At 42.3% G+C, this 26,840-nt stretch overlaps 1 non-coding gene and 2 pseudogenes across 1 annotated transcript; all 3 read right to left on the bottom strand.

Moving 5' to 3' along the window:
- Positions 1–12,217: 12,217 nt before the first annotated feature.
- On the bottom strand, positions 12,218–12,404 carry LOC122050043 (annotated as a pseudogene).
- A 1,276-nt stretch (positions 12,405–13,680) lies between these two features.
- On the bottom strand, positions 13,681–13,823 carry LOC122049720 (annotated as a pseudogene).
- Positions 13,824–26,541: 12,718 nt separating this feature from the next.
- TRNAA-AGC lies at positions 26,542–26,614 on the bottom strand. The gene has a single exon. It is a non-coding gene; the product is annotated as a tRNA-Ala (tRNA).
- Positions 26,615–26,840: the final 226 nt, after the last annotated feature.

The following is a 26,840-nucleotide window of genomic DNA, read 5'->3' as shown; positions in this document are numbered from 1 at the left end:
CTTCAGATGTTGATCCTATAGGAAATGGGGAACGTGGGAACATGCCCACGTTCCCCACTACTCTTAATGGAAAAGTCCATTATATCCTTGGGTTATTTTCCTTTATAAGGGGTACGTCCAAGGATCATTGGGGGGGGGGGGGGGGGGGTAAAGCCCGAAAAATTTCCGAATTTATTTTAGAAATATCCTATGATTTCTCTAGATTTTTAGGATATTTTTACATAATTTTTGGAGTACCGGAAGTAGCAAAAACAAATAGGTCGCAAAATAGCTTAGGCGAGAATCGAACCCGAGACATATGGTGTAAGGGATAATGCTAGTAACCAGTTGAACCCAGCAGGGCCGTGCTGAAAGAAGAGGGAATCAATTATATTTATAATTGATTTTGGATGAATTAATTAGTAAATATAAATAAGGATTTAAGTGAGAAGTTTAGATTATTTTCTCACCGTAGCTTTTCCTCACCCGAAACCTAAAACCGCCGCACCTCTCCTCTTCCCCTCTTCCTCACGCATGGCACACACCAAGCCAAGGGTCAAGGGAACATCTTCCGGCGACGACTCCAACACGAAAAAGGTTCTTCTCCGCGAGAGGAACGCGAGGACATAAGCGGTTCGTCGAACGGAGCAGTTTCCGGAAAACCTAGCGGTTAGAATCGTAAGAAAACCTTGCGATTGAGGTAAGAAACCCCTCACCTGCAGTATAATTGCTCTCGCTTGTTAGTTTTGGCGTTAGTTTAGTAGTTCTACAGTTTTCAGTTTTAGGGTGTGCGTTTAGTGCACACCAAGCATTCGGTAGAATGCCTAGTTAAGAAGAATGCACCAGTAGGCGTCCTAACAGTATGTAAAATGTACTAGAAATATTTTATTCAGTTTATTATCAGTTATTACAGCTATATGGATCAGATATCCATTGGGTGGGCTCCCACAGTAGCCTCTAGGTTCAGATAACCTAGAACAGCAAAGTAAAATAAAACAGTATTCAGTATTTTACTTTTATTCAGTTGGCACTGTACTTGGATCAGATATCCATGGGCTGGACTCCCACAGTCGTCCCTAGGTTCAGATAACCTAGTAACCCTGCTGGATTCGGAACTTGCAATCCCGGGTCTCGTAGGGATGCGCGCACAGTAAGTACAGTTGCCAGGGCCCAACAGCATGTTTAGTATTTTCATCTATTATATGTATAGTTTTCAAATTTGAAACTAGTGATGAGAACACTAATTTAGCTTTCAGTTCAGTTCAGGTTCAGTTTACATGATTTGAGTTCATGTACAGATTTAGATATATGTATGACTAGTTCAGTTTCATGTTCAGTTTATATGCTATGCCATGTTTCAGTTCCAGTTTATGCTTTGTATGATACCATGCCATGCTTGCATATTCAGTATGTTTCAAACAGCATGATTTAAAAACATAATCGCATCGTTGCATGTTTTAGTGAGGTAGATGGTTTCTTACTAAGCTTTAAGCTTACAGATGCTACTTTTCTTATACTGCAGATACCGGTAAAAGAAAAGTGGACTAGCGGAGGCTGGAGGGCGATGCTACGACGATGTGTGTGTGCAAGGGGTTTGGAATAAAGATCCTTGGGGATCTATACGCTTCCATTTCAGTTTTGATACTTTATATGACTAGTTTTATGACTTAGCCTTGTTGCTAGGTGTTATAGCTTAGTGAACTATGTTTTGTTTAGATTACCATGTTTAGAATGTTATTATTTACGTGCTAGAGTGTTTTCATGTATCTAGAACTTGTGTATGCGATTTTTGGCACGAATCAGTGCTGGAAATCAGAAATTCTGATGTCGTTTCAGACTATCAGAAACTGGATCGGTCAGCAGACCGATCCACATCCTTCTGGATCGGTCGGACCGATCCGATGAATCTGATACCTCTTGTATCTCCTGGATCGATCACCGGCCGATCCATCAAGGCATCCGGCGTTTCCGGTGCACGGATCGGTGCAGACCGATCGAGACACCTGGATCGATCTGCCGACCGATCCGTTGCGGATTGGATCCTCCCGATCCAGCAGGGCACGAATCGTAGCAAGTTGATCGATCCGTGGATCGATCAGCAGCTGGAGTTAGTTCCGAGTTCCTAGCTCAGATGGGAGGTCAAGTATCCTCCTTAGCACATGTACACCAACCGAAAAGGGTCTTGAATCCTTCTTTATAACAGCATGGGTGTATCAGTTGTCAGTTTAACCGAGTCAGTTAGTGAAATTTTTATTTTACCCAGTTTTTCGCACAGTAGCTTCAGTAGTTAATGTAGCGATCCGGCTCACAGCTTAGTACCCAGGAGTTGGGTCGTTACAGAGTGCTATCAGAGCAAGTTCCTTACTTCCTACACACACATCAGCATTGTGCCTACAGCTTCCAAGTAAGAACATCTCTCACCCAGTTTTGTTTCAGCTTTCATATCAGTTATATGTGCTGTCATGTTTGCTTTCATGTTGATAGTTAATTAATTCATGTTTACAGTGATAGTATTTAACATGTTACCAGTAGTTAACTATAACATGATAGCCTAGTTATATATATGTGTTCTCTGCTATTTAGAAAATGGTACGAGGACGTCCAGCTAAGAAAGCATCAACGGCTGAGCCCCAGCATGAGGCAGGTAGTTCAGTGCCTCCCCCAGACCTTACAGCACTAGTGGCTCAGCTACAGCAGCAGGAGATAGCCTCCTTAAAGGCTAACCAGCAGACTACTCCCCCAGTCACTCCAGACCGAACCTCACGACTCCAGTAATCACGGAGGTTGTACCAGCTCAGCCTACAGTACCAGTCCCAGTAGCAGGGGCTAAGAGAGAAGCTTACCTTATCCAGTGGCAGAGAATTAAGCCCGAGAACTTCTCAGGCACCAGCGAACCATGGGATGCTCAGGCATGGTTTAAAACACTGGAAAGCACGATGGAGCTTCTAGACTGGCCAGAGCACGAAAAGGTGAAGTGTGCCTCCTTCTGTTTAACAAGAGACGCACGCATGTGGTGGGAGCGGATTAAACCGAAGTGGCAAACCAGATGACATGGGCAACTTCGAGAAAGAATTCTTCGAGGAATTCTTTCACATGCAAGTCACGAACCGACACTATGACGAGTTTACAAAATTTCGTCGGGCAACCTATCGTTCAGGAGGCGTGAAGAAATTCAACAGTTGGCCCGTCGTGTCCGAACTAGTCAGCTCGGAGAAGGAACGAGTACGCTTGATCTCGAAGATGCTCGGACCGAGATCGCAATGAATGTGGTGGTGGCGTTCATAGGCCACAAACCACGGAGGAGCTAGTGAGTAGTGCTCGATCACCACAATATCACCCAACAGAAGCAGGTTTCCACAGAGCCCAAGGGACAAGCTAGCTCACTCATCAGAAACAACAGGGACATAGCTCCAACTGGAAGGGGAAACGCAAGGCAAGCGGTGACCCAAAAGGAGGACCAGTGGAAAACATTCCAGACATCCCAAATGTACTACTTGTGGGAAACATCATCCGAGTTTGCCGCAAAGTACGCGAGTTGTTTTGAATGTGGGCGGGGAAGGGCACATGGCTAGCGGTGCGAACAAGAACGATCTTCCTCGGCCTCGGCCGATACGATATGGAGCTCAGCGGTAGCTACACGAGATGTATGCGACCTTAGATGGTCCACAGATCGGTCGGGCAGATTAGAAGCCCCCTAACACGGCAGATTTTCCACTGACCGGAGAGGACGTAGCAAATGCCTCGGCGGTTGTCACAGTCGGATCAATATTTCTGACATAATGCAATGTCTTATTCGATCTTGGGCAACCCACTCTTATGTATCCAGGGCATTTGTCAAATACCTCCAGAGGTACTCAATAGTCGGTTCGACAATACCCTCGGGAGACATTATGGCATCTACACAGCTCGGGCGGTGCGGTCATTATAGCGGAGAGAACTTTTGGTGATCGTGGTGCTAGAAATGACGGACTACGATGTCATCTTTGGAATGGATTTTCGATCGATACGACGCTTCTATAGAGTGCCGTAAACAGAAGGTCATATTCCAACCTGAAGCAGGAGTACCGTTTGAGTACATGGGAAAACCAAAGAGAAAAGCCGGAAGTTTCTCTCAGCATTGAAAGCACAGCAGCTAATGGATTCAGGATGCATGGGATTTTTAGAAAATGTAGTCAACACCGGCCAGGACAAGAACCAACAGCTATCGGAGGTTCGAGTCGTTTGTGACTACCCAGTAGTTCCCTGAGGAAGGCTTAGCACCAGACCGGGAGATTGAATTTGAGATAGAGCTCATTCCGCACAAATCCAATTTCAAGGCATGCATAGCATGGCTCCAGTGAGCGAAGGAACTTGGGAGCAATTCAGGAGCTTCTTGACAAGGGTTTCATACGCCCTAGTCACTCACCATGGGGAGCACCTGTGTTGTTCGTGAAGAAGAAGGATGGAAGCATGCGCTTATGCATAGACTACCGTGCCTTGAACCAGGTCACAATTAAAACAGTACCCTCTCCCGGATAGATGACCTTGACCAGCTAAAGGGAGCCACAGTGTTCTCTAAAATTGACCTCAGATCAGGATATCACCAGGTTAGAGTCAAGGAAGGTGATATACCTAAAACGACTTTCAGGACCAGATACGGACATTATGAGTTCGTAGTCATGCCTTTCGCGTGACAAATGCTCCAGCTACTTTCATGGACCTCATGAACAGAGTATTCAGAGAATACTTAGACAAGTTTGTCATCGTGTTCATCGATGACATTCTTATCTATTCAAGCACTCGGGAGGACCATGCAGAGCATCTGAAGATAGTGCTGCAGTAGCAGAACCAGCTGTATGCCAAATTCACGAAATGTGAATTTTGGCTGGACCAGTAGCCTTTCTCGGTCACATCATCTCCAAAGATGGTGTTATGGTAGATCCACAAGATAGAAGCGGTGAGTAACTGGAAGAGACCCGAGCGCCAGTGAAATCGAAGCTTTCAGGGATTAGCAGAGCTACTACAGAAATTCGTGAGAGGACTTCTCCGGATAGCCTCCCAGCGGCTCTCACCGGGAAGAACAAGAAATTTCGGTGAGCAGGAGGCTGAGAACGACTTTGAACTAAAGCGAGATTGACGGTGCTCTATTTTAGCTATACCAGAAAACACTGACTTCGACATCTACGGTGGCGCCTCTAAATTGGGATTAGGAGCAGTACTGATGCGGCAAGGTGATCGCCTATGCCTCCAGACAACTCAAGGATTATGAGAGGAACTATCCTACTCACGACCTTGAGCTTGCAGCAGTGGTGTTCGCTCTCAATATTTGGAGACATTATTTGTACGGAGCTCAGTGCAGAGTGTATACAGATCACCAAAGTCTGAAGTATTTCTTTACTCAGAAGGATCTGAATATGCGACAGCGCAGATGGTTAGAGCTGGTCAAGGATTATGATATAGATATCCTCTACCATCCAGGGAAAGCTAATAAGGTAGCAGACGCACTCAGCAGGAAGTCCAGTGCTACCTTATTCTCTTTAGCAGCTATGTCACCACCCCTAAGGAAGGAGATTACAGCCTTTAGCCTCGAGCTTATAGTCGGACAGCTTTCCACTATGTCCTTAGCATCTACCTTGCTTGATGATATCCAGACAGCTCAGGAGCAGGATATTGAATCAAGCAAGGGTTAGCAGAATCAGAAAATGGAGAGTTGAGTGTCCGCCAGCGGGGTAGTGTCTTGTGGTGACAGACTTTGTGTTCCAGACCAGGGAGAACTACAGAAAGATTCTAGACGAGGCTCACAGGACTCCCTATGCGATGCATCCTGGTTCCACCAAAATGTATCAGGATCTAAAGAAACGATTTTGGCGGCCTGAGATGAAGCGAGATATCGCCAGATACGTCAGCATCTGTCTAACCTGTCAGAGGGTTAAGGCAGAACATCAGCGACCAGGAGGAGTTCTGCAGCCGATCCAGATTCCAGAATGGAAGTGGGAGGATATCTCTATGGACTTCATAGTGGGATTACCCAGAACCACGAATGGTTTTGATGCCATCTGGGTAATAGTCGACAGGTTGACTAAATCAGCCCACTTCTTAGCTATTAGAATATCCTATTCCATGGAGCAGCTAGCTCAGTTGTATCTCAAGAAGATTGTCAAGCTGCATGGAGTCCCACGAACCATTATATCAGACAAAGACAGCAGATTTACATCACACTTCTAGAAGTGTGTGCAGTCAGCTATGGGCACCCAGTTAAAATTTAGCACTGCCTTCCATCCTCAGACCGATGGTCAGACGGAGCGAGTAAATCAGGTACTCGAAGATATGCTCCGAGCTTGTGCCCTAGATTTCAAGGGAAGTTGGTGCAAATATCTGAGTCTAGCAGAATTTGCATACAACAACAGTTATCAGGCCACTATCGGCATGGCACCTTATGAGGCACTCTATGGGCGGAGGTGCAGATCACCAATCTGCTGGTATGAGAGTGGTGAACAGAATGAACTAGAGCTTCAGACAGATCTAGTAGCAGATACCACAGCAGCCATACAGCAGATTCGCCAGAGGATAGAGACAGCACAGAGCCGTCAGAAGAGCTATGCTGATACACGACGCAGACCCCTAGAGTTTTCAGTTGGGGATACAGTTTTCCTTAGAGTAGCTCCCATGAAGGGAGTCATGCGTTTTGGGAAGAAGGGCAAGCTAGCTCCCAGATATGTGGGACCATACCTTATCACGAAGAGAGTGGGCAAGGTAGCATATGAGCTAGAGTTACCTCAGGAGATGTCAGCTGTCCACAACGTATTTCATGTCTCCATGCATATTCCAGACGCCACCCAGGTGATTGAGCCCCAGTTGGTACAGGTCCGTGATGATCTCAGCTATGACAGTCGGCCTATTCAGATAATAGACCGAGCAGTAAAGAAATTACGGAACAAGGAAGTACCATTAGTCAAAGTCAGCTGGCAAAATCACACAGCAGCAGAGGCGACTTGGGAGACAGAGGCCAGCATGAGACAGAAGTACCCAGAATTGTTTTAAGTTCGGGGACGAACTTTTTATAAGGTATGGGGGATTGTAAAGCCCGAAAAATTCCCGAATTTATTTTAGAAATATCCTATGATTTCTCTAGATTTTTAGGATATTTTTACATAATTTTTGGAGTACCGGAAGTAGCAAAAACAAATAAGTCGCAAAATAGCTTAGGCGGGAATCGAACCCGAGACCTATGGTGTAAGGGATAATGCTAGTAACCAGTTGAACCCAGCAGGGCCGTGCTGAAAGAAGAGGGAATCAATTATATTTATAATTGATTTTGGATGAATTAATTAGTAAATATAAATAAGGATTTAAGTGAGAAGTTTAGATTATTTTCTCACCGTAGCTTTTCCTCACCCGAAACCTAAAACCGCCGCACCTCTCCTCTCCCCCTCTTCCTCACGCACGGCACACACCAAGCCAAGGGTCAAGGGAACATCTTCCGGTGACGACTCCAACACGAAAAAGGTTCTTCTCCGCGAGAGGAACGCGAGGACATAAGCGGTTCGTCGAACGGAGCAGTTTTCGGAAAACCTAGCGGTTAGAATCGTAAGAAAACCTTGCGATTGAGGTAAGAAACCCCTCACCTGCAGTATAATTGCTCTCGCTTGTTAGTTTTGGCGTTAGTTCAGTAGTTCTACAGTTTTCAGTTTTAGGGTGTGCGTTTAGTGCACACCAAGCATTCGGTAGAATGCCTAGTTAAGAAGAATGCACCAGTAGGCGTCCTAACAGTATGTAAAATGTACTAGAAACATTTTATTCAGTTTATTATCAGTTATTACAGCTATATGGATCAGATATCCATTGGGTGGGCTCCCACAGTAGCCTCTAGGTTCAGATAACCTAGAACAGCAAAGTAAAATAAAACAGTATTCAGTATTTTACTTTTATTCAGTTGGCACTGTACTTGGATCAGATATCCATGGGCTGGACTCCCACAGTCGTCCCTAGGTTCAGATAACCTAGTAACCCTGCTGGATTCGGAACTTGCAATCCCGGGTCTCGTAGGGATGTCCGCACAGTAAATACAGTTGCCAGGGCCCAACAACATGTTTAGTATTTTCATCTATTATATGTATAGTTTTCAAATTTGAAACTAGTGATGAGAACACTAATTTAGCTTTCAGTTCAGTTCAGGTTCCCTTTACATGATTTGAGTTCATGTACAGATTTAGATATATGTATGACTAGTTCAGTTTCATGTTCAGTTTATATGCTATGCCATGTTTCAGTTCCAGTTTATGCTTTGTATGATACCATGCCATGCCATGCTTTCATATTCAGTATGTTTCAAACAGCATGATTTAAAAACATAATCGCATCGTTGCATGTTTTAGTGAGGTAGATGGTTTCTTACTAAGCTTTAAGCTTACAGATGCTACTTTTCTTATACTGCAGATACCGGTAAAAGAAAAGTGGACTAGCGGAGGCTGGAGGGCGATGCTACGACGATGTGTGTGTGCAAGGGGTTTGGAATAAAGATCCTTGGGGATCTATACACTTCCATTTCAGTTTTGATACTTAACATGACTAGTTTTATGACTTAGCCTTGTTGATAGGTGTTATAGCTTAGTGAACTATGTTTTGTTTAGATTACCATGTTTAGAATGTTATTATTTACGTGCTAGAGTGTTTTCATGTATCTAGAACTTGTGTATGCGATTTTTGGCACGAATCAGTGCTGGAAATCAGAAATTCTGATGTCGTTTCAGACTATCAGAAGGGTCAGGGGGTCCACCGGAGAAGGGTGAGCCGATCGGACTTGGGATAAAAGGATAGATCGATCGGCCGACCGATGAGCATCCAACAGTAAAAGATGCCCTGACAGGGGTCTGCAGACCGATCCAGACACACCTGGATCGGTCCGCAGACTGATCCAGCAGGGCACAGAATCGTAGCAAGTTGATCGATCCGTGGATCGATCAGCAGCTAGCTGGGAAGTTAGTTCTGAGTTCCTAGCTCAGATGGGAGGTCAAGTATCCTCCTTAGCACATGTACACCAACCGGAAAGGGTCTTGAATCCTTCTTTATAACAGCATGGGTGTATCAGTTGTCAGTTTAACCGAGTCAGTTAGTAAAATTTTTATTTTACCCAGTTTTCCGCACAGTAGCTTCAGTAGTTAATGTAGCGATCCGGCTCACAGCTTAGTACCCAGGAGTTGGGTCCTTACAGGGGGGCTGATTCACGGTGTAGAGAAAGAGACAACGGGAGAGTGAGAAGAACATTTGAGACAGTGGGATTTGGTTCGTGGAATTGTGGAGAGCCTTCTGATCCTATGATTGATCTCCCGACAGCAAATCCAATCGTCGTCGATTGTAGATCTGCGGGAGATTGTTGTAAGTGTTTACCATTTTAATCCATTTTGATTCATGCATATTGAGTATCAACAATGGCATCAGAGCATATAGTTAGTTATAAATGCATGACAAATCTCCTGTTTAAAATTGCTACCCCTTCCTTTTGCTCTTGTTTGCTGCCGCTCCGATCGATTTTGTTGCCTGTTGCCAACACATAGAAAGATAGCGTCCATGTCGCGAACTTCCCCAATTTCCGACGTCGTAGGCCTTGAGGGACACCCACGGAGTTGTCTCCGATTTGGCCGGTGGCTGTGCTCATGTCCGCCACTCGCAGAGGCTTTGCGTCATCAGCGTCGGAGGGCTATCGCCAAAGACTTCCCCTAGTTTTTGGGCACTAACATTTTTTTTTACTTGTTTTAGTGTGTGCGAGATCAAAGGAAAACTTTTTCTCATAGTAAAAAGTCCTATTCCAATCAATAACCAAGTCACCATTGCCAGCATGCCCTCTTTTCATTTTTCAGACATGATCAATCATACTGTCAAATATTTTGAGGAGGAAGTCTCAATTCATGCATCTTACTCTTGAGGTTTTGGTGGTTCTCATTTGATATGCTGGGTTCATCCTATTGAACTCCTTTTGTTTCTTTTATATCTACTTGAAATGGCCTGGAGGGAAGAGATGTGGAAAGTCAATCTTACTTTGGCCATCGTGCTTCCTTCTCCCATTGCAAAATATATTAAAGAACTTTGTTGCCAACTTTCCCAACTCTGTTGCTTCCTAGTATGAAAGCACCTTAACATGTTTGTTAATCTAACCCGCAAGCTAATCACCCCTCGAGTTACTCTCCTATAGTTAGGGCCCTCCGTAGACCGTAGGGTTAGGGTTTCCCATGGCCTTTCATTTGGCTTGTTCTTTCAGTGTGACCGAACAATTTACTTATCAGTTTGACTGAGCGAGCATGTTTATCCAAAGCATTGGTCTGGAGTTGGTTCAAGATCATCGAGATGGTAACAACATTGTCCTCTCGGTACATATCCCAAGCGTGCTGGATAGGGCAGTAAATGAACCAATGGTTCAAAAATAAGTTTGGTGTTCAATTTAATATGGAATTATTTATGTGCGTTCAATACAACACAATTTTAATTAATTGGACATGTTTCAATAACTTATGAATAAATTTGAACAAGTATATTAGTGAATAATAATCATCAATAACTTTTTATAAACATGTTAAATAAATAAAATAAAATAAGTTTAAATTATTAAATTTATTAACTAATTGAATAAGTTTTAAGCAATAAATAAGGTTGTTCTTGTGTAATAGTACCACGGTAGGGCACTTTTTTAGTTTCTCAAATATTTAAGGATCGTGTTTAAATCTTGGTGAATTAACGGATGAATTTTCTCTAATGGACGGTTGATCTAAGAACACTGGACTGACAGACCGGTTAAAAATTTTCATGGCTGGAGGATTTGCAAGTTGAATACTTGATACCAATTAAATTGAGAACTTGATAACATTTAAAATTTAAAATGAATAACCTAATCAAATTTAAATTTTTAATTAAATTATTTCAAAATTTCATCTAAGAAAACATCAATTTATTCAATTATAATTTTAAAATTTCTTATTTATTAACTAAAAATTAATAATTAAATCAGTAAAAATATTTGATTATTTTTTATGTGTTTTGTATTTATTTTAAAATATATAAACTTTTATGATTTAATTTCATGGACTGTAATAAATAATTTAAAAATAAACTTAATTTAGGTGGTGTTTGGTTCTCTCCTAGGAATCGGAATGAGAATAGGTATCATAGTATTGTGGAATGGGAATGAGTGTGAGCTTGGGTATCAAACCTAAAAGTAATATTTGGTTAGTTAATATTTTCAATCGGAATGAACTTAAATTTTTTTTTTTACCCTTAGAGGAAAATAAGAGAAAAAATTAGATGGAAAGTAAAATTGAATGTGAGAGACACATATGATGAGAGAGAAAGTGTGATGGGAAAAATGAAGAGAGGGAAAGTATGATGAGAGAAAATGAGGAGAGAGAGCTTGATAGAAGAGATTGAGAAGAGAAAAAGTATGATGAGAGAGAAAGTGTGTTGAGAGCGAAAGAGTAATTGTGAAAAATGAAGAGAGAGAAAGTATGATGAGAAATTGTGATGAGAGAGAATGTGTGATGGGAAAAAAATGAAGAAAGGGAAAGTGTGATGAGAGAAAATGAGGAGAGAGTGTGTGATGGAAAAGAATGAAGAGAGAGAAAGTGGGATGAGAGAAAATATGGAGAGAGAGTATGGTAAGAGAGATTGAGGAGAGAGAAAGTATGATTAAAAAATGAAGAGAGATAAAATAATGAGAGAGAGTGATGAGAGAGAAAATAATGAGAGAGAGTGATGAGAGAGAATATAAAGAGAAAATGGTAGAGAATGTGTGATGAGAGAGAGAGAGTGATGGAAGAGAATGAAGAGAGAGAAAGTGTGATTAGATAAAATATGAAGAGAGAGTATGGTAACCGAGATTCAGGAGAGAGAACGAATGATGAGAGAAATAGTATGATGAAAAAAATGAGAGAATGAAGAGAGAGAAAATAATGAGGGAGAGTGTATGATGAGAGAGAAAATTGTAAAGAATGTGTGATGAGAGAGAATAAAAAGAGATAAAATATGTTGAAAGAAAAAATATGATGATAGAATGAGGAGAGAGAAAGTATGATGAGAGAGAACAAGGAGAAAGAATGAAATGAAAGAAAAATTAAACAAATATACTAAGGGTATTTTTGTCCAAAACTTAATTCTTATTCTCATTCCATCAAAACATAAGGGAGAGGGTGGGTTTCATCCAGGTTTGGAAATGAATCCATTCCCTTATTTCCAAACCTCTAAACCAAACACCACCTTAATATAAAAATTTAATTGAACTTAAGACACGAACCCTGCAATAGTACAACACAAGGATAACACACGAAAGATCTAGTAGATGATCTCTCCCCAAAACAAAAATTAATTTAATATCATAGTGAACCAATGGTCCACGTATTAGATATTAAACTGATAAGAACAAATACTACACTTGATCTTAGCCAAAAGGCTGAGAAAGATATGAAAAAATTAGAGCCATAGCCTCTTCTTTTATAGCACTAGTTCCACTCCGTCAATAAAAAACATACGATATGGGACTAAATTCTAAACCCTAAACTCTAAACTCCATCTAGTATAAAAGGTCATTACAATTTTTTTTTGTTTGTAAGAAGAGGCGAGAGTACAACTCCACCTGGTCTAAATGGCCATTAGAGTTTTTTTTTTAAGACGAGGCGAGAGTACATTGCAAACCGTGATCTTTCTCACGTCCCCTTCTCCTTGACCGCGGAAAAGAAAGGAGAGTCTTGTCAGGGGCGTAGCCACCTTAAGGAGAGGGGGTGCGACCGCCCCCTCTCAAATTTTATTATATATATATTTATTTATTTATTTGAAAGTCTTTATCGTCACTTTGAGTAGTTGATTTAGCATCATTCAATGTCGAAAACTGAAATTGATCACATATTTGCAAAATTCATGACCTAAGTTATCCATTGGTACCACTTCTACGAGGAAATATCACAATTTGAAATGTTAGTTATTGAATTTTAAATATAAAATATATAATAATAAACGGATGAATTAAATCGTAGGGCACAAAGTAAGGAAGCTTAATTAAAATTGAATCGAGTTTGAACTAAATTCAACAGGTAGATATGGATATAAAAATTATGTTGGTTCAAATTGAAATTGATTTGAAGTTGAGTTATGACCGAACCAAGTTTAATTGATTTGAATTAGGATATTTTTGACGAAACCTTTCATTTTTTTCTCTCCCTTTTCTCCCGATGCATGTTACATCTCTGCCGTACCATATGCAACCCCTTCACCCATTCCTCTCTTTTATTTTTTTTTTCCTCTTCTTCCTCATTTACTTCTTCTCCTTCTCTTCTCCAACGTTGGTAAACTTATAATTTTTTCCTCTCCTCTTCTGAAGCACAAGAGCTTTTTTCTTCTCATTTCTCTTCTCCTGCAAGCAAGAAATATAACATCAGTTGCTGCCCTCTTCTAGCAACAAGATCAAGTAGCCATCAACCCCCAATCTTCTTCCTCTTTTGGTATTTTTTAGGATTTTATTGGCACAACAAAATAGTCATGTTTTGTCTTACCTTGTTTTGTTTGTGTTGTTGTCGAGCTCATCGAAACTAGTCAAGGTTGCTAACGAAGAAAGTAAAGTTCTCCATTTTTTACTTCTTCCTCTCTATTTTATCTTATCTATTTTTCTCAAAAGCAATGATCTTCCAAGAGTTATAAGTTATTCCTTTCTCGTTTCATGAATTTTTAAAAATTGCCCCTCCTAATAAAAAATCCTAGCTACGCCCCTGTCTCTCCCCAAAACAAAAATTAATTTAATATCATAGTGAACCAATGGTCCACGTATTAGATATTAAACTGATAAGAACAAATACTACACTTGATCTTAGCCAAAAGGCTGAGAAAGATATGAATAAATTAGAGCCATAGCCTCTTCTTTTATAGCACTAGTTCCACTCCGTCAATCAAAAACAAATGATATGGGACTAAATTCTAAACCCTAAACTCTAAACTCCATCTAATATAAAAGGTCATTACAATTTTTTTTTGTTTGTAAGAAGAGGCGAGAATACAACTCCACCTGGTCTAAATGGTCATTAGAGTTTTTTTTTTTTAAGAAGAGGCGAGAGTACATTGCAAACCGTGATCTTTCTCACGTCTCCTTCTCCTTGACCGCGGAAAAGAAAGGAAAGTCTTGTTGCTTGAGATTTTGTTCTGGAGGTTGTTAAGGTTTGTTTCTTCGCCACTGCAGCTGCGTCGGCGAGCAGGACCTCTCCTCCGTCGCTCACCCTCTCTCCGCCTCGCTCCCTCGTAAGCTGATCAAATTCTCCGCCGAAGCCATCTGTGGGTTTGATCCCCCGATTCACTCGGCTCGTCACTAGTCGGCTTAAGATGCCGATCCTTCAAGCTGCGTCGCATGGTTCCTCTGTCGCAGTCGCTACTAGCGACGTCAATGAGACCGCAACCCCGGATGCCTTTGATGGTATCCGTGTATTCGCGGCAGGGGCACTGGAGAGCCCTGCTCCTCAGCGATCTCTGGGACCAAAACGAAATATCAAATTGCTTCCTTTTTTCCCTTCTCCCATTCATACTAACTACTGATTTTCTAAATCTTTCTTCTCTAGATCTGATTACCACCTGCTCTTAGTTTGTTCGATTAGGCAATTGTTAGCTGTTCCGTTTCATTGTCCTAGCAGATTGATTGATACATGATCAACTACTTTTGTGTGGATTAGTGTGTTTCAGTGGTTGCACTCATGAGGCATTTTGGATGTTTTTGTTGGTGAGTTTAGCTCTTCTCTTTTGATAGCTGCAAACTCATCCAAATTTGATGCAGCAGGAGTTAAACTAATTGCAGTTGGTGTTGGGACTCCGGGCAAAGCTTGCGTGCTTGCTGAACGGGTAATAATTCAATTTCGCAGTTAACTTTGATTGTAGTAATTTGTTGTTTTACAATAGTGTGTTTGTTCTATGTTTCACGAGAGAATGTATCTCCTGAAACATGGAGATTTCCGGTTTCCTTTGCTTATGATCATTGATCTCCTTCATGAGAAATTTACAAGGATCATTCGCTGCAGAACAATTCACGCGCCTAGAATTGATCCAAGCATCTCAATTTTTTTTAAAATTTATTCCTTTAAATTGTAAATCCTAAACACCCAAAATACATATATTATATACCCCATGACTAATCACAAAACTTAGTTAATTACTTGTGTATATGATGCATTATTAATTAAGTAATTAATTAGTGCCTAGCGATTAAGATTAGATCTAAATCGTGCACAAGATGCACCCTTACGATTAGATTAGATCTACATCGTGTACAAGATGCACTCTATCGATTAGATTAGATCTATTTCATGTATATGATACAACATCATTTAGATTAGATCTAAATCATGACAACTCAAAATGCCTACCATGCCGTGATACCTACCACTACCTCGATCGCATGATGTTGTTGAATCTGCCAAAGCAGAGCAACACATATTCTCTTGGTAGGGTACGGAGGGACAATCTTGGTCCCGCCTATCAACGCATGGGCGAGTACAAACTCAATTAGATTGAGTATTCCTAGTTTACTCGGTTGGATCGAGTACAACTATAGGCATTCTTCCAATGGTTGGAAAGGTAGGACAAAATCACGTTTATATTAATTCTCGGGCGTATTAGCCAAAGCTAACTCGAGTTTTAATATAAATGCGGATTTCATCCTATAAACAAGAGTTGCATAGAGATGTAATTGGTAATCGTTACCTTCCGATCATACTAAGTCTTGGGTGTATTAGCCAAAGCTAACTCAAGGGTTAGTATGATGTGGATCTTGTCCCACATGAATTATAGAATTCAGTGGGAGCATCATTTAGTTAAAGGCCTAATTAAATGATTAAGATTATGATATTTATTTCTGCTTTTATTCTGTTGTAGATAACCATGACGTCAAATACGAACACCTTCTCCCTGCGATCTGTCCTTGAGAAGGACAAGCTCAACGGAGCAAACTTCCTGGACTGGTACAGGAACTTGAGAATAGTTCTCACTCAGGAACGTAAACTGTACGTTCTGGAGCAGCCCATTCCGGAGGCTCCTCCTGCCAATGTCCCGTGAGCTGACAAAGATGCTTACAAGAAGCATCAAGATGACGCATTAGATGTGTCTTGTCTAATGCTCGCGACCATGAACTCTGAGCTTCAGAAGCAACACGAGTTAATGGGCGCTTACGATATGGTTGAACATCTTCGTCAACTATATCAAGGTCAAGCGAGGCATGAGAGATTTGAGATCTCAAGGGCACTGTTTCAGTGCAAGATGTCAGACGGGGCTCCTGTAGGCCCATATGTACTCAAAATGATTGGGTACATAGAGAACCTACAAAGGTTGGGGTTCCCTCTTGGCCAAGAGCTGGCTACTGACCTGATCTTGCAATCCTTGCCGGATAGCTACAGTCAATTCGTTCTAAACTACAATATGAACGAGATTGACAAGCCACTGCCCGAGCTGCTTAGCATGTTGAGAACTGCTGAGCTAAACCTTAAGAAGGCTAAGCCCAACACTGTTCTGATGGTTCAGAAACATAAGGGCATGTGCAAGCCCAAAGGGAAGGGAAAGTCCCAAGCCAAGGGCAAAGGCAAGGCACTGAAGCCTAAAGGAGGGGTCGCCAAGGATGCTACCTACTTCCACTGCGGTTAGACCGGGCACTGGAAGAGGAACTGTAAGGTATACTTGGAGGATCTTAAGAAGAAGCGAAGTGAGACTTCCACTTCAGGTATATATGTTATAGATGTCAATCTATCTATTTCTACATCATGGGTATTAGATACTGGATGTGCTTCTCACATTTGTACTGATGTGAGAAATAGCGGGGCATTGACAAAGGCGAGGTGGACCTACGAGTAGGCAATGGAGCACGGGTTCAATTCTTGTAGGGACTTACTTTCTATCTCTGTCCTCTGGGCTTGTACTAGAGTTAGTCGATTGTTGTTATGTGCCTACATTAACTAAGAACATTATATCAGTTTCTTGTTTGGACAAGAAAGGTTTCTCGTTTACTATAAAGAACAAATGTTATTGCGTCTATTTAAAAGATATGTTCTATTGTAGTGCACCTCTGATAAACGGACTCTATATTCTAGACCTTGAGAGCTCTATCTATAACATAAATACCAAGAGGTTCAAGTCAAATGACATGAACCAAACCTACCTGTCGCTTAGGTCATATAAATGACAAGCGCTTATCCCAGCTCCATAAGGATGGTATGCTGGACTCATTTGATTTTGAATCATATGAGGTATGTGAGTCATGCCTACGAGGCAAGATGACCAAGACTCCCTTTAGTGGGCACAGCGAGAGAGCGACTGATTTGTTAAGACTCATACATAGTGATGTATGTGGCCCTTTCAATGTCGCTGCTAGAGGCGGTTATAGGTACTTCATCACATTTACTGATGATTTCAGTAGATATGGTTATGTGTACTTGATGACACATAAGTCTGAATCCTTTGAAAATTTCAAAGAATTCAAGAATGAAGTACAGAACCAGCTTGGCAAGAGTATTAAGATACTTCGATCAGATCGAGGTGGAGAATACCTTAGCCATGAGTTTCGTGACTACCTAGCTGAGTGTGGGATTCTATCCCAACTCACTCCTCCTGGAACACCACAGTGGAATGGTGTGTCCGAAAGGAGGAATCGTACCTTATTAGATATGGTACGGTCTATGATGAGTCACACAGATCTTCCGACATTCCTTTGGGGCTATGCTCTAGACACGGCAGCTTTTATACTCAACCGAGTTCCATCCAAGGCCGTGATAAAGACACTATATAGGATATGGACTGGGAGAGATGCCCAGGTGTATTTCATGAGGATTTGGGGTTGTGAGGCTTACGTTCGACGTCAAGTCTCAGACAAGTTAGGACTCAAATCCGACAAGTGCTATTTTATTGGATATCCCAAGGAAACTAAGGGATATTACTTCTACATTCCCAGTCAGCACAAGGTAGTTGTGGCAAAGACTGGGGTCTTTCTAGAAAGGGACTTTGTTTCTAGAAAGACTAGTGGAAGCGCGTTCGATCTTGAAGAAGTTCAAGATGCGAACAATAGCACTGATGCCTCGATGGAAATTGAACTGGAACCACAAAGTGTTGTGGATGATGTTGTTCCACAAGGAGTTGAGGAACAACAACCAGTTCATGTAGACATACCTCTTCGCAGGTCTGATAGGGTACGTCGTCAGCCTGAGAGATACTCATTTCTCTTGTCTGACCATGATGACATTGTGCTCATAGAGGATGAGCCTACCACCTATCAGGAAGCAATGATGAGACCAGATTCCGAGAGATGGCTAGAGGCCATGAGATCCGAGATGGAATCCATGTACACCAACCAAGTTTGGACTTTGGTTGATCCACCTGAAGGGGTAAAACCCATAGGGTGCAAGTGGGTCTTTAAGAGAAAGAATGACATGGATGGACTTATTTATAAGGGTCGCTTGGTAGCTAAAGGTTTCAAGCAGATTCATGGTATTGACTATGATGAGACTTTTTCTCCAGTAGCGATGTTTAAGTCCATTCGGATCATGCTTGCTATTGCAGCCTACCATGACTATGAGATATGGCAGATGGATGTCAAAACCGTGTTTCTGAATGGAAACCTGCTCGAGGATGTGTACATGACACAACCTGAGGGTTTTGTAGATCCACAGCATACTAGCAGAGTATGCAAGCTGCATAGGTCCATTTATGGACTAAAGCAAACTTCTCGGAGCTGGAATCTTCGATTCGATGATGCAATCAAATAGTTTGGTTTCATCAAGAACGAATATGAGCCTTGTGTCTACAAGAAAGTTGTAGGGGATATAGTTGTCTTCCTCATATTGTATGTGGATGACATACTACTCATTGGAAAGGACATCCCTATGCTTCAGTCTGTCAAGACCTGGCTAGGGAGTTGCTTCTCATTGAAGGACTTAGGTGAGGCATCCCGTATTCTAGGGATACAGATCTATAGAGATAGATCTAAGAGATTGCTTGGCCTAAGTCAGAGTACATACATTGACAAGGTACTCCTTCGGTTTGCCATGCAGAACTCCAAGAAGGGATTTCTGCCGATGTCACATGGCGTGAGTCTTTCGAAGACTCAAGGTCCCTCTTCTAGAGAGGAGAGAGACCGCATGGATCAGATCCCTTATGCCTCAGCCATAGGATCGATCATGTACGCCATGCTATGTACTCGACCTGATGTCTCGTACGCTTTGAGCATGACGTGCAGATACCAGTCAGATCCAGGTGAGAGTCACTGGATAGCGGTCAAGAATATTCTTAAGTACTTAAGAAGAACTAAAGAATATTTCTTGATATATGGAGGCAATGATGAGCTAGCTGTAAAGGGTTACAGTGATGCTAGCTTCCAGACCGACCAGGATGACTATAGATCGCAGTCGGGGTTCGTATTTTACATTAATGGTGGTGCTGTCAGCTGAAAGCAGGATACAGTAGCTGATTCTACAACAGAAGCCGAGTACATTGCTGCATCAGAGGCAGCAAAGGAGGCAGTTTGGATCCGCAAGTTCATCACTGAACTTGCGGTGGTTCCTAGCATTGCTGACCCCATCGAGCTCTATTGTGACAACAATGGAGCTATAGCACAGGCGAAGGAACCTCGCTCACACCAGCGGACCAAACACATACTACGGCGCTTCCATCTCATTCGAGAGATCATCGAGAGAGGAGATGTGAAGATTTGCAGAGTACCTACAGAGGCTAACATCGCAGATCCCTTGACCAAGGCTTTGGCACAGAAGAAGCATGATGGTCACACTAGGTCATTTGGGCTTAGAGCCTACACTGATTGGCACTAGTGCTAGTGGGAGATTGTTAGCTAGAGCCCTAGAGCCAATCATTTGATGATTATATTTTTGGACTTATTGTATCATATTCTATATAAATAAAGCCTAGAGCCAAATAAACTAAGTATAATAATGTCCTTGAGTAGATGGTTCTCACCTATATCAATCGGTTAGTTGAACCGATAGTGAGATGATATAGGGAACACTACTCTTAATCATTCCTAGTCGAGTATTAACATTCAGGGACAATGTTAATGCAATAAGACTAGCATGTAGGTCAACTCGATGACTTGATCTCACAAGTCATGGATATAGGGATATCAAGTTGACACATGGGTATACATTAGAGAATGTATACTGAATGACCCGCTATGAGAAAGTATCATGGATCGTTATATGAGTGTCATATATTTTCTCATGTGGCTATTAGTATGACTACTAGTCCTTAGACCTGAAGTCACCATAGATCCCTACATAAAGAGTTATGTACTTTGGTTTCGTCAAACGTTACCCGTAACTGGGTGGACTATAAAGGCGATTACTGGGTATATAACAAATTATGCAGAGGGATGTGAGTGATGTAGATGGGATCTATCCCTCTTATACGACGGGAGAGACATCGGTATTCTTGATAGAGTGAGACCACGAAGTGCATGGCCATGCCCAAATGAGTCAATATGGGATATTGAGCTCATTTGATTTAGTGAGTCTACTTGGAGTTCAAGATTTAGATTGATTAGAGGATGACACGGTCTATGCCTCATATTGATCAATCTAGATGTCTAGGATAGAAGGACACTTGTCATATTTTGTGAGGAGTCACAATTAGTAGTCACAAGGTGATGTCGGATCTCGACATTCTTGTAACTTGGGTAGTAATGATGTGTTGCTAGATACCGCTCATTACTTATGCTCCTAAATGGGTTTAGGGCATTGCCAACGTTACAAGAACCTATAGGGTCACACACTTAGGACAATTAGATGGAGATTAGGTTCATATGATGAACCAAGAGGATTAGATTCATTTGATGAATCAAATTGGATTAAGAGTAATCCTAATTGGGCTAACTTGAGTTCGACTCAAGTTGATTCATGTGTTCAATGAGTCTAATTTAGATTTTGACTCATTGAATCAATTTAATTAAATGAATTAGATTCATTATATTAAGTTGGCTTGAATCAAATGGTTGGATTCGATCAACCATGGAAGAGATTTGGTCAAGTTTGACTTGACTTGAGAGGAAGATTAAAAGTCAAGTTTGACTTGACTTTATGCCACCTCATTAGTGAGTTGGCATTGATGTGGACCAATGATGTTACTCCACATCATCATGGGTGCCACCTCATGCAAGTTACAAAGTCATTCTCTTTAATAGCTTCACATTAATTGCACCTAATGCAATTTTGGGAGTTACACAATGGAGAGTGGCCGGCCACTTTTGTTTTGAATGAGAATTCAATTTTTCATTCAAGTGTGTATTTTCTTCCTTCTTCCTCTCAAGCTCTCCCTCTCCTCCTTCCTTGGCCGAACCACATAGGTGCTAGCACACCTTGGTTTTTGGTCACCTCCACCTAGTGTGTTCGTGTGGATACGTGTAGAGAGTTGTCTACATTGACAACTTCGAGATCCGGCGTACCGAGGACGAGCGGGATACGCAAAAGGGCACGCAACAAGGGTAAAGATCTTCATCATGTAGATCTAGAAGTTTTGTAACTCGTACTCATATGTTTTCAAATTTTTCTTCGCACGAGATCCGTTGGCTAGGGTGATTCGGGGTTTCCGTGATGCGAAAAAGCGGTTTTCGCGGCCCAAAAAACCCAACAGTGGTTCACACTGTCCTCTGGAATGAGGTTGGAGAGGCCTAGATGTTGGGACCTCATAGAGCTCAGCAGGATGTAGAGTTGGTCCGTACTATCAGACGGAGGATGTCAGAGGCGCAGGACCGCCAGAAGAGTTATGCTGATCGGAGACGCAGACCACTAGAGTTCTCTGTTGGCGACCATGTATTTCTGAGAGTTTCACCCACGAAAGGGGTGAAGAGATTTGGCCTCAGAGGTAAGCTGGCTCCGCGGTATATTGGCCCTTTCGAGATCTTGGAGAGGATCGGAGCGGTAGCTTACCGGTTAGCACTACCACCGTCCCTGTCAGGCGTTCATGATGTATTCCATGTATCTATGCTGCGGAGATACGTGCCCGACCCGATGCATGTGCTGACAGATGTCTCAGTTCCAGTTCAGCCTGACGTCACTTATGAGGAGGTTCCAGTACGGATTTTGGACCGAAAAGAGCGTCAGTTGCGGAACAAGACTATCTGGCTGGTTAAAGTCGGATGGCAGCATCATTCGGATGAGGAGGCTACTTGGGAGCTCGAGGATACTATCCGATCTCGATACCCCCATCTTTTCACTTGAGGTATGTGATTTAGTTTACCGTTCAGCATTTATACACTTTACCTGTTATTAGTACTTGCTGATGGTAGATAACGAAATTTGGAGACCAAATTTTTATTAGTGGGGGAGAATGTAAAATACCGAAAATAGGAGAATATTAATAAGGGAATTTTTTGAAATTTTTGGGAATTTTTCGGAGCTCGTACGGACGAGATTACGGGGATAAAAGTGGGTGCCGAAAAGGTCTGTTTAGGCTACCCATTTAAGCGGAGAAATATTATTTTCTTAATTCCTTTTCTATTTTCTTTTCTTTATTTTCTTTTTCTTCCTCGCCGAACCCACGCGTGCCCCTCTTCTTTCTCTGCTGAACCACCGCGTGCCCTACCTGCGGCAGTTTCTTCTCCTTCCGCATGCTTTAAGCGCCGGCAAGCGCCGACGCCGCCCTTCTCTTCTCCTCCGTCCCTGCCTAAGCGCCGGCGAGCACGAGCCACTGCCGGTCGAGCCACCCTCTTGATCCTTTCCTCCTCTGGCGCTGCCCTCTTGTGCGACACCAAGCCACTGCAGCCTTCGTCCTAGCCGCCGGCGACGCACGGAGCGGTGCCGCACCCCCTGGTGCCCTAGCGCCGATCACCGCGCAGCACCTTTCTTCCTCTTCCCTAGACAAACCCCAGCGCCGGCCGCCGTCAACTGTGCCCTAACGCCGGCCTCATCTTCACTTTCTTCCCGAGCCGCCCCATGCCCTAGCCTCTCCACCTCTGCACACTGCTGAGAGCCGACCCTTTCTTCTGCCTTGGGTTCTGCCGAGCCTTCCTTTCTTCCTCTACCCTCTGCCCCAACATCCACTGCCGACGCCAAGGTCCAGCAACCTTCTGCCATGCTTTAGACTCCACTGGCGGGTCTTCCTTCTTCGCCACCAGTCGCCGGCAGAGAGGAAACAGGGGGTGACGAGTAGGTAAGGCATGTTAGGTATTTGGGTTGTTGATTTGGGATCTTATGTTGGATTTATTGGCTGATAACAGTGGTATTTGTCACTGATTTCTCACAGCAACTTCTCCGGATCTCGGCAGTAAGTTCTTCAAGATTTGAGCAGTGTTGAGGCATCGGAAAATTTGGGTAAGGTTTGTGTTACGTTAAATGCTGCATTTGGTGAGGTTGGGTTTAATTGGATCAGGCTAAGTTGTGGCTTTACTGGTGGTTCTCTTGATTTCGTTTTGAGGGTATTGCCCTAATTTAGGCAGGTCGAGGAGGTTGGTTTAGGGTTTTGCCCTAAAGAGTTTTAAGAATTTTTGTTTAGCTATTTATGTAAAATGTAGCTAAATAAAATATATTTATTTATATGTGACTAAGGGTTGTGACGCGAGACGAGTATCTCGACATCGGAAATTGGACCGGATACGATCCTTTCTTATTGGAGGCGGGTACTTTGACTTATGTCTTTTGATATGCATAATAATGTGTTTAACATATAGCATGATTGTGTTTTCCATTTGTTTCGGTTGGTCACTATATGATCTATTACATGTTTGCTTGTTTACTCGTTAGGCACTGCATGTTATTATTTACCTGATCATACCTACTTTATAGGTAGTGACTCAACCATATGATACATTATGTTCAGGACCTAGGGTTTATTTGATACCCTATCTGTTTGTGTATCTTCCATCTGATACATTGACTTGTGGTACACCTTTTATTTAAGTATGGATCATGCTATGCTATTCGTGATATTGTCATGTTTAGTGTCATGCATCATCTTGCATGATTGCATGCTGTGCGATTGTCTGCTCCATTATTGTTGAGCACATCGCCAGTTACATGTATCTGTACACACCACCACTCATGGGTTAGTGGTATATCAGACAGGTGTGTGGCAGTTCTGCTGTTTGGCTCCGTTGGTCTGGTGACTCAGCGTGGTAGCCGGCAGACAGTTCCGCTCTGTTTGGCTCCGTTGGTTTAGTGTAGCAGCGTTGTAGCCGGCAGGCAGTTGGACTTTGTTTGGCTCCGTTGGTCCGCTCATGGGTAGTGTGACTCAGCGTAGTAGCCGGCAGAGAGTCCTCCCCGTCATCGTGTACCGGGAGATGAGAGCATTGCGCTCCCCCATTTATTATTTCGGGGTAGGAGTATGTGTGTACTCCGACAGCATCCCGTCCACTCGGTCACTCATCAGGGGCAGTGATGTCAGAGTGCACGGTTGTCACAGCTCTACCCACTCAGATTCATCATTGTGTGTGAGATGGCTGACTGGCGTTAGGGGTGACCATGTCATTGGCATCATATGTATGATGCATTTATTGTTTGTGTTTGCTGCATTTACTTGCTGCATTTATATGGATGCATATGATTGACATGTATAATTGTAATACCCCGGTTCTGAGATTCTGGTTAAGTATGGCTTAAAAGGTTAGATGGTACTATCCATATCACCAAGGTGCACCTTCCTTTTCGGAAGCCCAAACTTTAGAACTCCAAAGTTAAGCGTGCTTGGCTTAGAGAAATCTGAGGATGGGTGACCTCCTGGGAAGTTTTCCAGGGTGCGTGCAAGTGAGGACAAAGCACGCTGAAAGGACCTCTGATGGTCTGTGGAGCTAGTCGTCAACCCGATGGAAAATTCCGGTGGCGTTCCCGGTTTGGTTCGAGTGGGGCCCACCCGGGCCGGGGCGTTACAGATGGTATCAGAGCGACCTTGCGACCGTGAGTGTGCCTGTGGCAGGAGCACCCAGGGCACCACCTAGCGAGGGAGCTTCTGGGATTTGTATGTGGTGTGATTCGTGGTTACACAACGAGGACGTTGTGTCTTTAAGTGGGGGTGATTGTAATACCCCGATTCTGAGATTCTGGTTAAGTATGACTTAAAAGGTAAGATGGTACTATTCATATCACCAAGGTGCACCTTCCTTTTCGGAAGCCCAGACTTAAGAACTCCAAAGTTAAGCGTGCTTGGCTTGGAGAAATCTGAGGATGGGTGACCTCCTGTGAAGTTTTCCAGGGTGCGTGCAAGTGAGGACAAAGCACGCTGAAAGGACCTCCGGTGGTCTGTGGAGCTAGTCGTCAACCCGATGGAAAATTCCGATGGCGTTCTTGGTTTGGTTCGGGTGGGGCCCGCCCGGGCCGGGGCGTTACATATATTATACACCCCATGAGTACTTAAAATTTTTTAATTTTAATTTTTTTAGCTTGAACACTATAATCCAACTCCTAAACCCTAAAGTTTAAATCTAATCGACTTAACTCAGGAGCTAAAAGAAATAAATTTTAAAAAATAAATCTAATACAAGAGGGGCACCTATATATATATCGTTCGCGGTGGAACAGTCCACAACTCTGTTGTTGGACTCATAGATTAGGATAGCAAAAATTGTCGACAGAATAACTTTTCCGTCGGTATATATTTACCGACGGAACTAGTTATTCCATCGGTAAATGTACCGACGGAACAGTAATTCCGTCGGAGTATAATTTTCCGATGAATTTTACACCGACACTTTATTTTCCGTCGGTAAATGCCTCTACCGACAGAACTACGACAGAATATTCCGTCGGTAATGCTATTTTTTTTTTTGTAGTGGAACAGTCCACAACTGTGTTGTCGAGCGCATAGAATTGATCCAGACACCCCAACTGAAATACATGTGTTATTTTATTTTATTTTTTTAGGCTCCAAGTTTAAACTAATTAAATTTTACCTTTAGTGTCTATATATGTTAAATTATAATGTTCAAATTAAACAAAATTAGATACTCATGGGTATAATATATATATAGGATATTTTTTTAGGTCCGATTTATGGATTTTTTTAAATTTTAAAAAAAAAAATTTTGAGACGCATTGATCAATTCCATGTGCCTCTACCAATCAGGCTCGGACGATCGCATAACATACTATACACACACGGATGCTAGCCTAGGCGACATTCGTGGGCAGCACATAGAATCAGCGAAATACGAATTTTTTTTGCTCCACTTATGTCAATAAGAGTTTGTCTTTTGAGTGTAGGATTTGGATTATAGTATTAAGCATAACAAAAAATTAAATTTAAAAAACAAATTGGATACTCAAGAGATGTGCAGAGTAAGGTATGCAGAATATCAAAACTATATTTATAGTGTTTTGTTATCATGCACACCCATGTATATGCAAATCATGATCATTTAGGGTGTGTTTGGTTGGAGATTATTTTTGATAACCTTGGTTATCGATCCAAGATCATCAACGAAAACCTGATTAAAAAAAATGTTCACTTTTTTAACCTAAACTCTAAAAAAAAATTAACACTATTGTATGTTCATAAATTTCTCATAAATGAGTACCTAGAACAATAAAATTATATATAAAGAGTTTTATTACTTTCACATACAAACTAAAAAACATAAACTAATAAAATATTTTATGGAGATGCAGGGTATCGATCCCCGTACCTCTCGCATGCTAAGCGAGCGCTCTACCATCTGAGCTACATCCCCATTAATAGGTTTTGATGTATATTCTCAAATATCATTACAAAATTAGTTCATCTCATAGATTGATGAATTTAGTGAACGACACCTCGGACTCTCACCGTTATGGCGATTCTTCGGTTCCAACGGCACCTCGTCGTATAACTCTTCCTCATCTCTGCCGCTGCCCTCACGCTCCTCTGGGTTGCCTTCTCCTCTGCGATCCCTGCTTCCTCCACGTCGTCGAGGGAAG

The sequence above is a fragment of the Zingiber officinale genome, chromosome 2B (assembly GCF_018446385.1).
Source record: "Zingiber officinale cultivar Zhangliang chromosome 2B, Zo_v1.1, whole genome shotgun sequence".
NCBI lineage: Eukaryota > Viridiplantae > Streptophyta > Magnoliopsida > Zingiberales > Zingiberaceae > Zingiber > Zingiber officinale.
This window is presented reverse-complemented; position numbering and strand designations above follow the sequence as displayed.